Genomic DNA, 14,647 nt, shown 5'->3' with positions numbered 1-14,647 from the left:
ATAGTATTAAAATGAATGATGCCATTAACTGGCCAAACTTCTCTGTTGCCCACTTTATAATGGGGCCAGACTATGTTACAAAAGATCAGCTTTTTTCTTGAGGGACTCAGGGTCAAATTTCTCCCAGTTGGTGAGCATGTATCCCAAAAAAGGGGGACTCCTAAAGTGTTGTGGCAGAAATTCGGTTGGCAGGAAGAGACAACTGCATGTACTCAGAGGATTAGAAAAAGACTGTTTAATGCTCACCAGTGTTGGCCCAGCAGAGTCACCTCCAAAGGCTGAGCCCCGCACCTGGGTGCCAGCCACCTTTTATACATCGGGGTATTTGAAGGCTTCCTGGTTCTGCTGTTTAGGCAGTTGGCAGATGTAAAGGAATTTAAAAAGCCGGGGGTGGGGTCTCTGCACTGCCTAAGAGGATTGTCTGCACCTGGCTTGCCTTCTCATTCCCCCCTCTTGATTCTCAAGCTGCTCCTAGTGGACTTAGATAATATCTTGGACAGAGAGTTCCCTTAGTGTCAAGTGAGGAAGAGGGCCACAATCTCTCTGACTGCTTCCCGCTGAATAGGGGTGTTGAAGGGAAGGGATGCAGCAACTAGATTTTTGCACCATCCAGAGAAGAGTAGTTGGGGGGGTCCTTATTTGAAGCATCATTTGGAGCTTTATTGTTTCTAAGCAAGAGGAAATGAAATGGGTTAGCATGTTGAGAATACAAGGGCCAAACAGGAGCACTATAAAAAGTATTAAGCTAATGGGAGTACCTAAGATGCCCAGTTCCATATGTTACCCCAGGAACTCCAAGATTCTGACAATTACTGTCTTTTGTAATTCTTTCCTTTAACTGCTGGGCCATGTCTCTAACTATTCCTGATTGATTAACATAAAAGCAACATTCCTCCTTTAAGAAAAGGCACACTTCTCCCTTTCCAGCAATCAGTAGGTCTAACCCTCTTCTATTGTGTAATACTACCACTGCTAAGGAGTCTACTTGATCCTGTAAGGCTACTAAGGACAGAGTCCAGTGCTGGAATCAGTGCAGCAAGTGATGACCATCAATTCCTCAGGCGCTTGCCATAGACTGATCAGCAGGTTTTGCTGTCCTCTTAAGGGTAACCTGCAGAGGATTGTTCTGGCTGGGGGACACTCTCCAGGCAGGTTGGTTGGCAGGTGAGCTACTTCACCTGTGAGTGGTAGATCCAGGTATTCAGACTTGCAACTTTGAGAGCTGCAGAAGTGGTTAGTACAACTAAATAGGGCCCTTTCCAGGTTGGTTTGAGGGGTTCTCCTTTCCAGTCTTTTAACCAGACTTGGTCCCCTGGTCTGTAGGGGTGTGCAGTTACTCCCAGGGAAATGGGTATTCTATCGGTTACCCACTTATATACCTCAAGAATGGCTTTTCCTAGTCTTTGTAGTTGTTTTTGAATTTCCAAATTTCCTAGTTCTTTTATATCCCCTTTGAATTTGATCAATGGTGGAGGTCTCCCATATAAGATTTCAAAAGGGGAGAACCATATTTTTGCCCAAGCAGTACAACATACTCGCAGGAGAGCTAAGGGCAGTATATCAGTCCAGGGCAGGTTGGTTTCTTGAGATAGTTTTGGCATGGTCTGCTTAAGGGTCCAATTTATGCATTCTACTTTCCCTGAGCTCTGGGGCCAGTAGGCCACGTGCAAATTACATTGAACACCTCAAGTTTTAGCTACCTGTTGTACTATTTCTGCTACAAAGGTTGGACCATTGTCTGATATTATAGTCAATGGCATTCCATATCTCGGGATGACGCCTCTCAGTAGAGCTTTGGTTACTTCTCTTGCTTTTTCCATACGTGTGGGGTAAGCTTCAACCCAGCCCAAGAAAGTACAGGTGAAAACCAGGAGCTATTTATTTTCTCTACAGGGTCCTATTTCTGAGAAGTCTACCTCTAAATCTTCAAAGGGTGCTTGGCCACAGCACTGGATTCTAGCAGGCATGGTGGAGCCTTGTCTGGCATTGTTTTGAGCACAGAGGAGACAGCGTTGGGAGACCAAGGCACAGAAGGATGGAAGTTGAGCAATCAGGTAGTACCAGCTTAATAAGGCATCCAGGGCAGTTTTTCCCACATGGGTGATTCCATGTTGTTGGAGGGCTAACTGATGGGCTAATTGTTCTGGCACATAGATTCTGTGGTCTTGGAGGATCCACGATCCTTCCTTCATTTTATTTCCCCCCTCCTGTTGTGCCCATTCTTCTTCCTGGGCCATGTATTTTGGGGTTGCAGGTAGTTCTGGAGCCAGCATGATTTTTGATGGGGCTGTCTGTTCTCTTGCAGCTTGTTTAGCTTCAGTGTCTGCCTGACGGTTTTCTTCTGACACTGAATCTCTTCCCTTTGTGTGTCCCTTGCAGTGGATTACTGCTACCTCTCTTGGTTTCCAGACCACCTCCAACAATTTTAGGATCTCACCTTGGTTTTTTTACTCCTTTCCCCCCTGCATTAAGGAGCCCTCTTTACCTGTATATACCCCCATATATATGTAGGGTGGCAAAGGCACAGCATGAGTCAGTATATATGTTGGCCCGCTAATCCTTGCTGAGTTCTAATGCCCTCACCAGGGCCCATAGTTCTGCTCTTTGGGCATACCATCCCTCAGGGAGAACCCTTGCTTCTGGTCTTAAAATCTGAAACTATTGCATACCCAGCATATCTTTTGCCCTCCTCATGTAACTGCTACAATTCGTGTATAGCTGCCTCCTTGATTAGCAGTGTGGTGGCCACTAAGGCCCTCAGACAGGGAGGCCAGCCTGCTGCAACTGGGTCAATTTACTTTGAAAGGTAAGCTACCAGTCTCTGCCAAAGCCCAACTTCCTGGGTTAGGACTCCCAAGAACGTCCAGAAGTCCTAAGGCTGGTGACCCTGTGAGCTTAGTAAATGCTTTTTTTTTTTTTTAATCTGGGCCCCAGACAAGGGGTGCCTTTTCTTCTCCTTGCAGGGCCTCATATAAGGGTTTTTCCAGTTCTGAAAATCCAGGTATCCATATTCGACAGAACCCTGCTTCTTCCAGGAATTCTTGAATCTGTCGACAGAAAGTGGGAACCGGAATAGCGCGCCGACTACCTGTTTCCTTTCAGCCCCTAGCATTCGTTTGCTTTGGGTGATCTTAAAACGTAAGTCTGGCCAATTGTGGATAAGTAGAGCAGAAGTTCCTGGTTTTCCTTGCTGGTGGTTGGGGCAGTTATTGTTCCACCTCCTGCATGTCCTCCACTGGGGATTGGGCCCACAACTTGGTCACGTGCTTTTGACTTGGGAATTGAACTCAAGACTCTTTCGTTCATGGGCTGACACTATAACTGCTGAGCCAAACCGGCCAGGGTATAGGGCAGGAGGGAGGCCAGCAGCAGCAGGAGCAGCCACACTAGCCCAGGGAAGGTCACAGTGGGGAGCAGCAGATGGGGTTGGGCTCCCTACAGCCAGCTGCCCATCTAGCCCCTCCTGGGATGTAGGTCCGGCTGGGACATAGCAAGGTGCTGAAGCTGGGAGGGACTGAGTCCATCTGGGCACCGCGTTCTTCACACTGTAGCTTTTGTGGAACAATCTTCTCTGCAGCCTGGAGCTCAGACTAGCACCAGGGTCAGAGGAAGAGTTTCAGAGGGGCTGGGGACCTTCAGACAAGATGGAGGAAAATTGCCCCTTGGCTTGAGAGAGGTGCCTAGTGGCCCAGCTCCTGCAAACCCTCCTCTCCTGCATCTTTGTCTCTCCCTGCCTCTGTTTCTGTGGCTCTCCCTGAGGGTTCCTCATCAGGTAAGGCCTCTCGTGCCCAGGCTTCTATGTCTACATGTCCAGCTGGCACCTGGGTCTGGAGCCACTTTCTGGCTTCTGTGACAATCCGTTACAGTTGACCCAGGTGGGGCGAGGAGTCAGGAAGACTGATCCCCCCTCTTGTAGGGTCCCATCAAGGCCCATTCTCTGTGGACCCCTTGTCTCCTGCAGTGGTATTTACATTGCCACTGGGGGTTTTGTTCCCTGGGTCACTGACCTGAGTCATCTTCCACTGACTCTGGTGACCCTAGCTCGGATGGCGCATTGGCTGATTGTGGAGGTAAGACAGATGGAGGTGGACTTGTCGGGCAGGTGAGGTTTCCCATCCTTAGGTAGCAGGGTGTATGATGGTGGCAGTGAAGGGGCTCTTCCAAATGCCCTTGTAATATAGGAGACTGCTTGATTTGCCATGAAGTTTTCCTTTCACCTTGTGCCATGAGGACCTTATACTGTCCCTGACTAATAACACAGAATTGGACCCAAGGAGACCTGATTTGGGCTGTTTCCAACCACTGGTCTATGTAGAAAAATTGGTCAGATGGCCTGAGTCTCCAGTGACTACCCTATGCAAGGCGTGGCCTGTGGGAACATCAAGGGTACCTTCAGGAGGCCATTCCACACCAAAGGTGGGCCATTCTAATTCACAGAGGGTGCACAATTTTCTGGGGGTCAATTTGACCCCATAATCTCCTGAGAACCCTTTTATAAAATTCTTTTTTTTTTTTAATCCTCACCTGAGGACATTTTTGCATTTATCTTCAGATAGAGCGGGAGGGAGAGAGGGGGAAGAGAGAGAGAGAAACATCAATGTGAGAGAGACACATCGACTGGTTGCCACCCACACAACCCCAAATGGGCCTGGGGACAAACTGCAACCGAGGTACGTGCCGTTAGTGGGAACCAAACCTGGGACTCTCTGGTCCATAGGCCAATGCTCTAACCACTGGGAAAAACTGGTCAGGGCTTTATAAAATTCTTTATCATACATTCCAGAACAGTGGGTTTAAAGGAACTTCCCCCCATAGTGATATCTAAGATGGTTAAGCAAACCTCCCAGTGAACAGTGTCGCAAAACAAACAGGAAGAAACTCCTTTTATCTGCCTGGCTGTTCCCCTCATGGGGACTTATGTGTTTCTTGGGATTGGCAGGTCAGTATAAGCCCCTGACTCAGATCTGGTTCACTGGGTGGAGACAACGTCCCCAAGAACCTGATACTGCCCTTAGCCGTATGAAGTCACCACGAACACACAGGTTGAGACTCACTCAGGCTCCATAATAGGCGTTGTGGAGCATGGTCACTCACACACACAATCACACAGCATTTAAACCTTCCACCCAGGAATTCCCTATCCTGTGTGGTGTCTAGGCTGCCTGGGAGGTGATCAAGCTCCCCTTCTGCCTTTGAGGTGGGCCTGAACTTGGTCCTGGGTCCCCAGGGACACTTACTGATTTGAAGTCCTGGCAGGCTTTTCTATCCTATTTGGAGTCAGTTTGAGCGCAGTGGTGGCCGACTACATTCGGCCCAGTGAGGGTTGGGGTCCAATGAAATTATAGGTGGAGCGCCTTCCTTTCCATCTTGGGGGCCCCAAATTAGTGACACCTTCCCACTGGCTTCAGATAACGGTGGCTTAAGGGGCCAGCACAGCTGTCAGCTTCCTGGCCAACACACCAAAATCTTGTGGCAGAAATTTGGTCCATGGGAAGAGACAGACTGCACACACTCAAATTAGAAAAGGACTGTTTAATGTGCACTGGTGCTGTCCCAGTGGAGTCACCTCCAAAGTCTGAGCCCCACGCCTGAGTTCCAGTCGCCTTTTATACATGATAAGCTTCTGGGTATTTGGGGGCTTTCTAGTTCCGCTGTAGTTTAGGCAGTTGGCAGATGTAAGGGAATTACAAAAGCCAGAGGCAGAGTCTCTGCACTGCCTAAGAGGATTGTCTGCACCCAGCTTGCCTTCTCAAAAGCACAGTGGGTCGGTTCCCCATCTATGGATAGACAGATAACTAGCAAGCCAAGAGTTAGAGGTATCTTGCAAGTCTCTGGGCTGTTTTGGGCCATTCTGAGTAGGGAGGGTACCCTGTTAAGCTGTCCCTGAGGTGCTCATGGAAGTTAATAATGAAGAAAAGATGGTTAGCATACATTCAATTAGTCTGAAGATTAGTTTCCTCTGGGGAAGTTTTTTTAAAATCATCACTTTCCCCTTTGGTTCAATATCTAGTCCATTTAGCTCTAAATTCATATTACCCTTTTGGAAAAAGCAGTGGCATCACTGATTTAAAAAACTCTCCCTATAAGGTAAATTGGATCAGGGCAAATTTGACTAGCAAATATATATATATTGTCCCATTAATATTCCCTTGTTGGAAGTGGACAGGTTCTGATTATAAACCAACACTGAGTAGCTATTCCTGACATTTGTACAGGAGGTTTACTCCCAAGGAGGAGACAACTTAGTTGGGTGAGGTTGAGAACAAATAAAGTAGCGCCAGGTATCTATAGGGGCCTTAGTGGCTTCCCTTTTTATGATAATTTCAATTCCTCCCAAACTATCAGTGAGGAGGGGAAACACCCTTGGAGCAACCCTATGCTTGCTTTTGGTTTCTTTCTTAAATCCAATTTTAATTTTCTATGATCATTTTTAAGGTGATCTGGCTTTTTGCAGTAGGAACACACTGCTCTACAGTTTTCCAGCAGAACTCATTCAGCAATCCTGTTGCCTAGCTCCCAGAAACCAGTAGGTATATTCATTGGAATAGGTCAGAATCGCCAGCACTATATTTATTCTTTAACAGTAAATAAAATTAATTTGCAAACCCACCAGGGAAAGGAATTTATATAATCTCTGTTCCCCTCTTGCCTGAAACCAGCTTTTCTGTTTTTTTGTTTTGTTGTTATATAATTGACCTGTGCTCCTTCCAGGAGCTTCTAATTTGCTATCAAGATAAGTTTCCTGCTCATTCGGTTTTAATTCTAAAGCTGTTTGTGTGTTTTTTTTCCCCTAATTTGCATGCAAAAAAGTTGATTTATGCATTTAAAAAAGTTATATTTTAGCCATCTTAAATTGATATCACTTCTAGTTAAATCTTCCCATCTCTGTAAGTCAAGAATGTTATTGGGGGCTGAGAGTTTCTGGCCTTAGGACAGAATATCCCATGTGGATTTTAGTTTTATTTTGAGATCTGTAGAGTCCGAATAATATACTCCAGATAAACTATGTACTGGGTTGAAGTGCACTGCGTGTGCTGAGCTCCAAGTCATCTCAAATTTCTCCGGTGTCTCAGCCTTTCCTTCCCCCTTCCACAAAGATTCAGCAGTCTCCTAAGAATGCCTGAGATTTGAGCTGGAGGGGGAAGGGTGGAGTATGGAGGTTAAAGGGCTGAAGGTGGTGAGGGCTTAGAAAGTGGGTTTCTCTTGGTTTTGGAGGCTAACGGATGAAGGCAGAGAGGATGCAGCAGGAGGACAAAGTTCAGGGTGATGGCAGTGTTCAGAGAAGGCCCGAACATAGGGAATCTTGGACCATCTGCCTAGTCCCAGGCAGTGTAAATCCAACTGGAGAATGGTCTCATATTTGAGAGTACCATTTTGGGGCCAGATCTCCTGCTTGTCTAATTTATATTGTGGCCATGCTGTATTGCTTTCAAACGCAGGCCAGAGGTGAGTTCTTGGGAGGGGTAGACACTGAGTTGCCCATGGTGGTACTATGAAAAAGGCAATTACAGAGGGAAGAGTAGCAAGTGCCCTGTGAGAGGGAGAAACCAAGAGCCTGCATCCCAACCTTTGTTCTGCCACTTTCCTTGTGCTGAAACCAATTCTAGAAGGTGTCCCATCACTAGAGAAGGTTCAGATTGGACCAAATCAGTCCCCCAGAGACTAGGGGATAATAGGAGCATCCTCCATATTTAATCCCTAGTACAAGTGAGACTGGTCAGACCCAGCGCTGGGATTTGCTAGTGAAACCCTAATGTGTCTCTACTAGTCAATCAGTGAGCCATCTCTCCCTGAAATGCCAGAATTGGCAATACCAAGGCACACAGTTCCCAAAATAAAACCCTAACAGGTGTTTGGAGCTGGGGTTTGGGCAAGTGTGTGCTTTTTCATCTTCTACCTCTGTTGCTCCCATGTTTCCTCGAGACTGGTGGGCTGCCTAATGCAATGCCCTATCTGAGCCTGGTTTATCCTGTCATGGGAATTTTCTAATGTCAGCCACCTGACCCATTCCTGAAAGTGGTGGCCCTGTGTGGAACTGAGAGCCTTGGTCCTTAGTGCCTTTGTTCTGGCAGAAATTCGGTTGGCGGGAGGAGACAGACTACACACACTTGAAGGACTAGAAAATGAATGTTTAATGTGCACCGGTGCTGGCCCAGCAGAGTCACCTCCAAAGGCTGAGCCCTGAGCCAGTGTTCCAGCGCCTTTTATACATGGTAGCTTCCAGATACCTGGGGCTTTTTAGTTTCGCTGTAGTTTAAGCAGTTGGTTGATGTAAGGGAATTACAAAAGTCAAGGGTGGGGTCTCTGCACTGCCTAAGGGGGCTGTTTGCACCTGGCTTGCCTTCTCATCCATTACAGTTGGCCCTCATTTATCGTGGTTAATCAGTTCCAGACTCTACAGCGATAAATGAATTTCCGTGAAGTAGGATTCTTTATTTATAAATTGAATATTTTTGCAGTTAGAGCATAGAAAACCTGTTTATGACCTTCCAAATATGTTTTTTAACATTATTAGAGCCCTCTAGACATGAAATAATACCCTTTAGTCACCATTACACTCATATTACTCAATATATTAGACAAAATAGGAAAAAATAAGACATATTAGATGTTACAAATATCATATTACTATTGTACATTTAATTACACACACACAGTTCTTACACACAACCACTAACCTATGAAAATTGTGCAACTTGTTCGATGATGAAGCGATGAAGATGAAGACATGTACTGCACAGCAAAGAAGAGCAAGGTTACTGCTCCTCTGAAGGCATGACCTCAGTAGGAAAGTCTTCAGGTGGTGCAGTATCTTCAGCAAGTGGATCATCGTCTTCCGCTGAAGGAGTACTAGAAGTAGGCAGTGGGTGTCCGGGTGCATGGCTGAAGAACATCGTGATAGGCTGTTGCTGGTGCTGTCTTTTTACATGCGTGAGGAGGCTTTTGTAGGGTTCTATCCCTCCATCAAGTGCACTCCAGAACCACAATGTACACATTATTTGTGGGTCCCATTCGCCAGTCATGTCCTCTACTACCTTAATAGTTCTCACAACTTCCGAGAGACGCTCAAGTGTAAGGCCAACTTCCTCTTCTTCCTCCTCCTCACTCGCAGACTTAGTTATCTCCACCAGATCCTCCTCAGTTAAGGGATCTGAATGTGTCTCCAGCAGCTCATCCATGTGTTCTGGATGATACTCACCTTTCTCAAGGATCTTCTGAAATGTGTTGTTCACATAGTCCTCTGCTGCAGGCTGGTCAGCAGAGGCAGCTTCTCCATGGAGAACGACACTCTTCAGATGATACCTCTTCTAGAACTTCTAGAACCAACCTTGCTCACCGTGAAATCCATGAACATTGCAGAAGAGAGTCCTGGTTGAGGTTTGTCTGCAGTAAAGCACTGATAGAGCTGCCTCACCTTCTCCTGGATGACCAGCGAATCCAACGGAATGTTTTTCTTGTGGATGTCGCTGATCCAAATGGCTAGGGTGGACTCCGTTTTCACTATGAACTTATAATGTGTCACGATGCGCTTTACTTCCTTGTTGAAAGAGACAGTAGTCATTTCACGGATGTTCTTTTCATCTTTACAGATGGACTGAACGGTAAACTCATTCAAGTCGTGATGGCAGGCAACCTCCACGATTTTCTTGCCATCTTTGATCATGTCCAAGAGTTTCACCTTCTCCTGGATGGTAAGCATCTTCCTCTGGTGCTTAGTTTCATTGTCAGAAGGCTTAGAAGAAGCAGCACGTTTAGGAGCCATTGTGGGACTTAGATAAAAATTCTCAGAAATACCAAACACTTACAAGAGCAAAGATGCTTCCAATGCATAGCAATGTACAAGCGTGTATGAGAGAACCGAACTTACATAAGGCTGAGCCAATCCGTGGCCAGGATAGGGAGAGAATAGGATAGCCAATCAGTGAACAGCACACTCTAATTGGCTTGGTTTCACCACACCCTATTTTTTCGAAAAAAGTTATTGCCCGCACACAAGGAGTGGTCGAGCAGTTGCACCTGGCATTGAAGGATTTGCAGGGGTGCTCGAATACATAGGCCTACAGTCCATATGTACAGTAATTTTAATTTTAATTGTAATACAGGGGTGTATAATTGATTCAGACAACTGAGTACGTGCTGTATCATTTTCACTGTCTCAATCAACTTTTTAATGAATATATTTTAAAAAAAACTGTGATAGAGTGAAGCCACGAAAGTCGAAGTGCAAAGTGGTGAGGGATGACTATAGTAGAAATCAGAGGGTCTGACAATCTGGCACTCCTGCTGCCACTCAGGAAACCAGAAGAAGTTGGTCATGTTGGACCCCAAGACCAAAAGTCTCTAGGAGTCAGGGGGAAGGGAGAGGGAAGGAGTGGGGGGCAGCAGAGGAAGAGAAAGGGAAAGCTTTCTTTCTGGATATCCCCATATGGGCCACCAAAATGAAAGGTGAAAGTTGGTGGTTCTTGGTGTGCTGGCATGCTAAATAGCAATCTCAGACAGTGAATAAAGAAAAATTGGTTTTATTTAAAGAAAAGGGGCTGGGGGATGGGGATATTCACAGGAAAGGGCTACACATCATGGAGCCATGGGATATCGGGTTGATGATGGCAGCCCCTAGGAGCTGCAGTTTCATCCTTATATGCGTCCACTAGCGGGAAACTTTTGTCAGTCAGTGGGTTTTGGGGTCTTAGTTGGTGGGTTTGGGCAGGGGGTAGGGCCTACAGCAATGTGGATGTGTGATTGGGTGCTTCTTTGGTTCCTGGTGTCCCGTGGCATTTCTTGTCTAGCCAGTTATCCTATGGGAAGTTTGGTCTTTGTCCTCCTGGGTCAAGGTGGCTTGAAAAATGGCCATTAGGAATTATATTACATGTGTAAGTCCTAACAATATTGTGATTTTTGCTCAAAGTTCTGTTAAGAATAATGTTATAGGAAATTACAACATTAAGTGGTACACATACATTGAAAAGTTAAGACATTCCAACCTATGGGTAATTAACTGTAGCATTCATATATTTTTCCTGAACTATATATAACCTTTTTCTCAGAGGAGTAAGCTAAATAAAATTAGAAAATGACTTCTTACTCTGTTGTAATAGTATGGCTAATTTGAAAGTTATTACTGTTGTTGTTAAGATAGAATTCCATTAAAAGAAAATTGGGCATTACTTTTTTTAGCAAATTTTAGCCAAACATTCTTCTTAATGAAGCCTACCATTAGAATCTATATAGATTTTTATAGCATTTGCTATAAGTAAGTGTATATGCAGTATATTGTCTTAAAATATTTTGATCAAAATGTGAAATATGGAAACAGTTTATTGATGGTTCTTATTTTTATATCTTGTGATCTCAAAGAGTCAATGAAGAAGCAAGCCATGGAGTAGAGTAATGTGTTAACCAATCATGAAGAAAATTACTCCCATTTTCTCCATTATCACTTTCACACTTAGATGTGGTGTTGACATATTCCTGATAATGTACTTGGACACAAGCATGAAAAAGTAGTCCCAAAGCTATAGATACATAAAAATCATTTCAAATTTCAAGCTGTGCAAATATTAAGGATAACAGTGATTCTCAAAAGTTCTGTATATCTTAACACTACTAAAATCAGGCCAAAAGCACCTTCATCTTACCTGGGGTGCTCAAGTAGTCAACATCTAAAAGGAACAATAGCTCTGGCTGGTTTTGCTCAGTGGTTAGAGAGTCTGCCCACAGACCACATTCCCAGGTAAGGGTATGTACTTTGTAGGTTGCAGGTTTGATCCCTGGCCCTGGTGGCAGTCATGCAGGAGACAACCAATCGATGTGTCTCTCTCACATCAGTGTTTCTTTCTCTCTCCCTCTCTCCCCTCTCTACTCTCTCATTCCCTCCTTCCTTCCACTCTATCTAAAAGTCAATGGAAAGATATCCTCGGGGGAGGATTAAAAAAATAAAGGAACAATAGAGCAAATCAACCGAAATAATATTCACTCATAAACAGTTAAGAAAATAAAAATTAGCAAACTATGGATGGAATCAGACCACTTTCAAACCATTGAATAAATAGGGACCAGAGTTGTGTTTGATCAAAACCTAGTGTAGCTCAGGTTTTCACCATTGCTTATTCTTCTCTGAATGGTTACTTAGCCACTTCATTAAGAATAACAAAGTGTATGTAGTCAAGTGGAGGTCAAGTACACTTGGAAAATTATACTCAATGACACTACTGGACCAAAGCTTATAAATTACTGACATGTAAAAAGTCTAAAAGAGATTGCATAGATCTTACTATATAGGCCTAGAACCATGCAGTTGGAAGGCATGCAAAAGAAGTTTAAAGACTGCCTGAGAGAAATGAGAAGTGACAACTTAAATACAACACTATTTAATGTTGATACAACTGTAATAGAATTTGTATTTCTTTAATATATCCGCCTATTCAGTGAACTCTTTTTTTTTTTTTTTTAATCCTCACCCGAGGACATTTTTGCATTTATCTTCAGAAAGAGTGGGAGGGAGAGAGGGGGGAAGAGAGAGAGAGAAACATCGATGCGAAAGAGACACATTGACTGACCGCCACCCACAGGACCCCAACCTGGGCCAGGGACAAACCACAACTGAGGTATATGCCCTTAGCAGGAACCGAACCTGGGATTCTCCAGTCCATGGGCCGATGCTTCAACCACTGAGCCAAACTGTCCAGGGCCTAATTCAGTGAACTCTTAAACACACTAAGCATTATAAAAACAATAAAGTCTGGGATTTTTTAATTCTTTAAAATTTTTGTATATTTTTATTATTTAACTCAAACTGTAATATTTATGGTTTGATTGATTCTCTCATTTAGTAATTCATTAGAACAAACAGTTGTCAGAATAAGGAGACAAGGAGAACAGTGAAGCAACCTTTAAAAATCATCAGCCCGGCCAGTGTGGCTCAGTGGTTGAGCATTGACCCATGGACCAAGAGGTTGCTGGTTCAATTCCTGGTCAGGGTACATGCCCAGGTTGTAGGCCTGATCCCCAGTGGGGGGTGTGCAGGAGGCGGCCAGTTGATATTCTTGCTCATTGGTGTTTCTATCTCTCTTCCTCTCCCTTCCTCTCTCTCTAAAATCAATAAAGAAAAAAAAAATTACAAATTTACATCCATGGGCTTTGCAGACACCGTCATACTGGAACTGCTTGAGCCTAGCCATGGTTAACCCCACCGTGTACTTTGACATCACCGCTGATGGCAATCCCTTGGGCCATGCCACCTTTGAGCTGTTTGCGGACAAAGTTCCAAAGACGGTGGAAAACTTTTATGCTCTGAGCACTGGGGAGAAAGGATTTGGTTATAAAGTTTCCTCCTTTCACAGAATTATTCTGGGATTTATGTGCCAGGGTGGTGACTTCATACACCATAATGGCACAAGTGGCAAGTCCATCAATGGGGAGAAATTTGATGATGAAAATTTCATCCTGAAGCACACGGGTCCTGAAGCACCTTGTCCATGGCAAATTTCATCCTGAAGCACCTTGTCCATGGCAAATGCTGAACCTAACACAAACGGTTCCAAGTTTTTCATCTGCACTGCCAAGACTGAGTGGTTGGATGGCAAGCACGTGGTCTTCGAACAGGTGAAAGATGGCATGGATGTTGTGACAGCTATGGAGAGCTTTGGATCCAGGAATGGTAAGACCAGCAAAAAGGTCACCATTGCTGAGTGGACAACTCTCATAAATTTGACTTGTGTTTTATCTTAACTACCAGACCATTCCTTCTGTAGTTCAGGAGAGCACCCCTTCACCCCCATCTTCTTGGAATGTTCTATAATATTCATACTCTTGCCATAGTTCATTGAGTTCCATATTTTCTTTACTCTTTCCAAGTCTAGCTAGATTGCAGAGTTAAGTTTATGATTATGAAATAAAAACTAAACAATTGTCTGTCAAGAAAAAAAACATTTACATCCATGTTACTTGCGTGGCATTTGTGAAGCAATAGCAACAGTTAGATCTACCATACATTCTAATCAAGCATTACAGGGTATGTTGTAATAAACTCTGACTTAAGAGTCACATAGGCCTCAGTTAATAATTCTTGCTCTGTCACTCACAAGCAGTGTGATCATAGAAAACCTACTTTACTTCTTGGAGTCAGTTCTTTCCCTCAGGGTAAATCACATCTATGTTTCAGGGTGGGTAAATTGAAGAAATAAATATTATAGAACAAGTCAAGTACTTGCTAAATTATAGTTCTTTTCCTTATACCTGTTTCATCAAAATTAGGTTTAAAATGCACTTACTATTTTTCCAGCAATATGGCAGACTATCCTAGAAAAAAATTAAAAATTTTATCTAAGCATCCAGTAATACTTGGTTAAAATAATGTAAAATGCAGTGATGAACACTTTAAATAAATAAATAAAAGAATTTCATAGGAATGACAGAAATGGATATTAGAAAAAAGGAGAGGTAAGCTAGGGCAGATGCTAGGCTATCTTGAGGGATGTTTGCTGATCTCATAAGCAGATTCTAATGTGTGGGTATGAGAAGCAAGTCTTGACATGGTAAAAAGTCTAAGCTGAGACTGGAATTTAAAGCCAAGGACTTTGAAGGGCTATACCTTCAGTGAAAGGGTAGACAAAGTCAATGTGCCACAAAAGAATATGATTAGGATAAT

At 44.0% G+C, this 14,647-nt stretch overlaps 1 pseudogene; it reads left to right on the top strand.

The window, feature by feature from the left end:
- Window positions 1-13,176: 13,176 nt before the first annotated feature.
- On the top strand, window positions 13,177-13,728 carry LOC118635484 (annotated as a pseudogene).
- Window positions 13,729-14,647: the final 919 nt, after the last annotated feature.

This window comes from Molossus molossus, unplaced genomic scaffold (assembly GCF_014108415.1).
Source record: "Molossus molossus isolate mMolMol1 unplaced genomic scaffold, mMolMol1.p scaffold_m16_p_2, whole genome shotgun sequence".
NCBI lineage: Eukaryota > Metazoa > Chordata > Mammalia > Chiroptera > Molossidae > Molossus > Molossus molossus.
The sequence above is the reverse complement of the archived record's forward strand: the minus strand, read 5'-3'. Positions and strand labels throughout refer to the sequence as shown.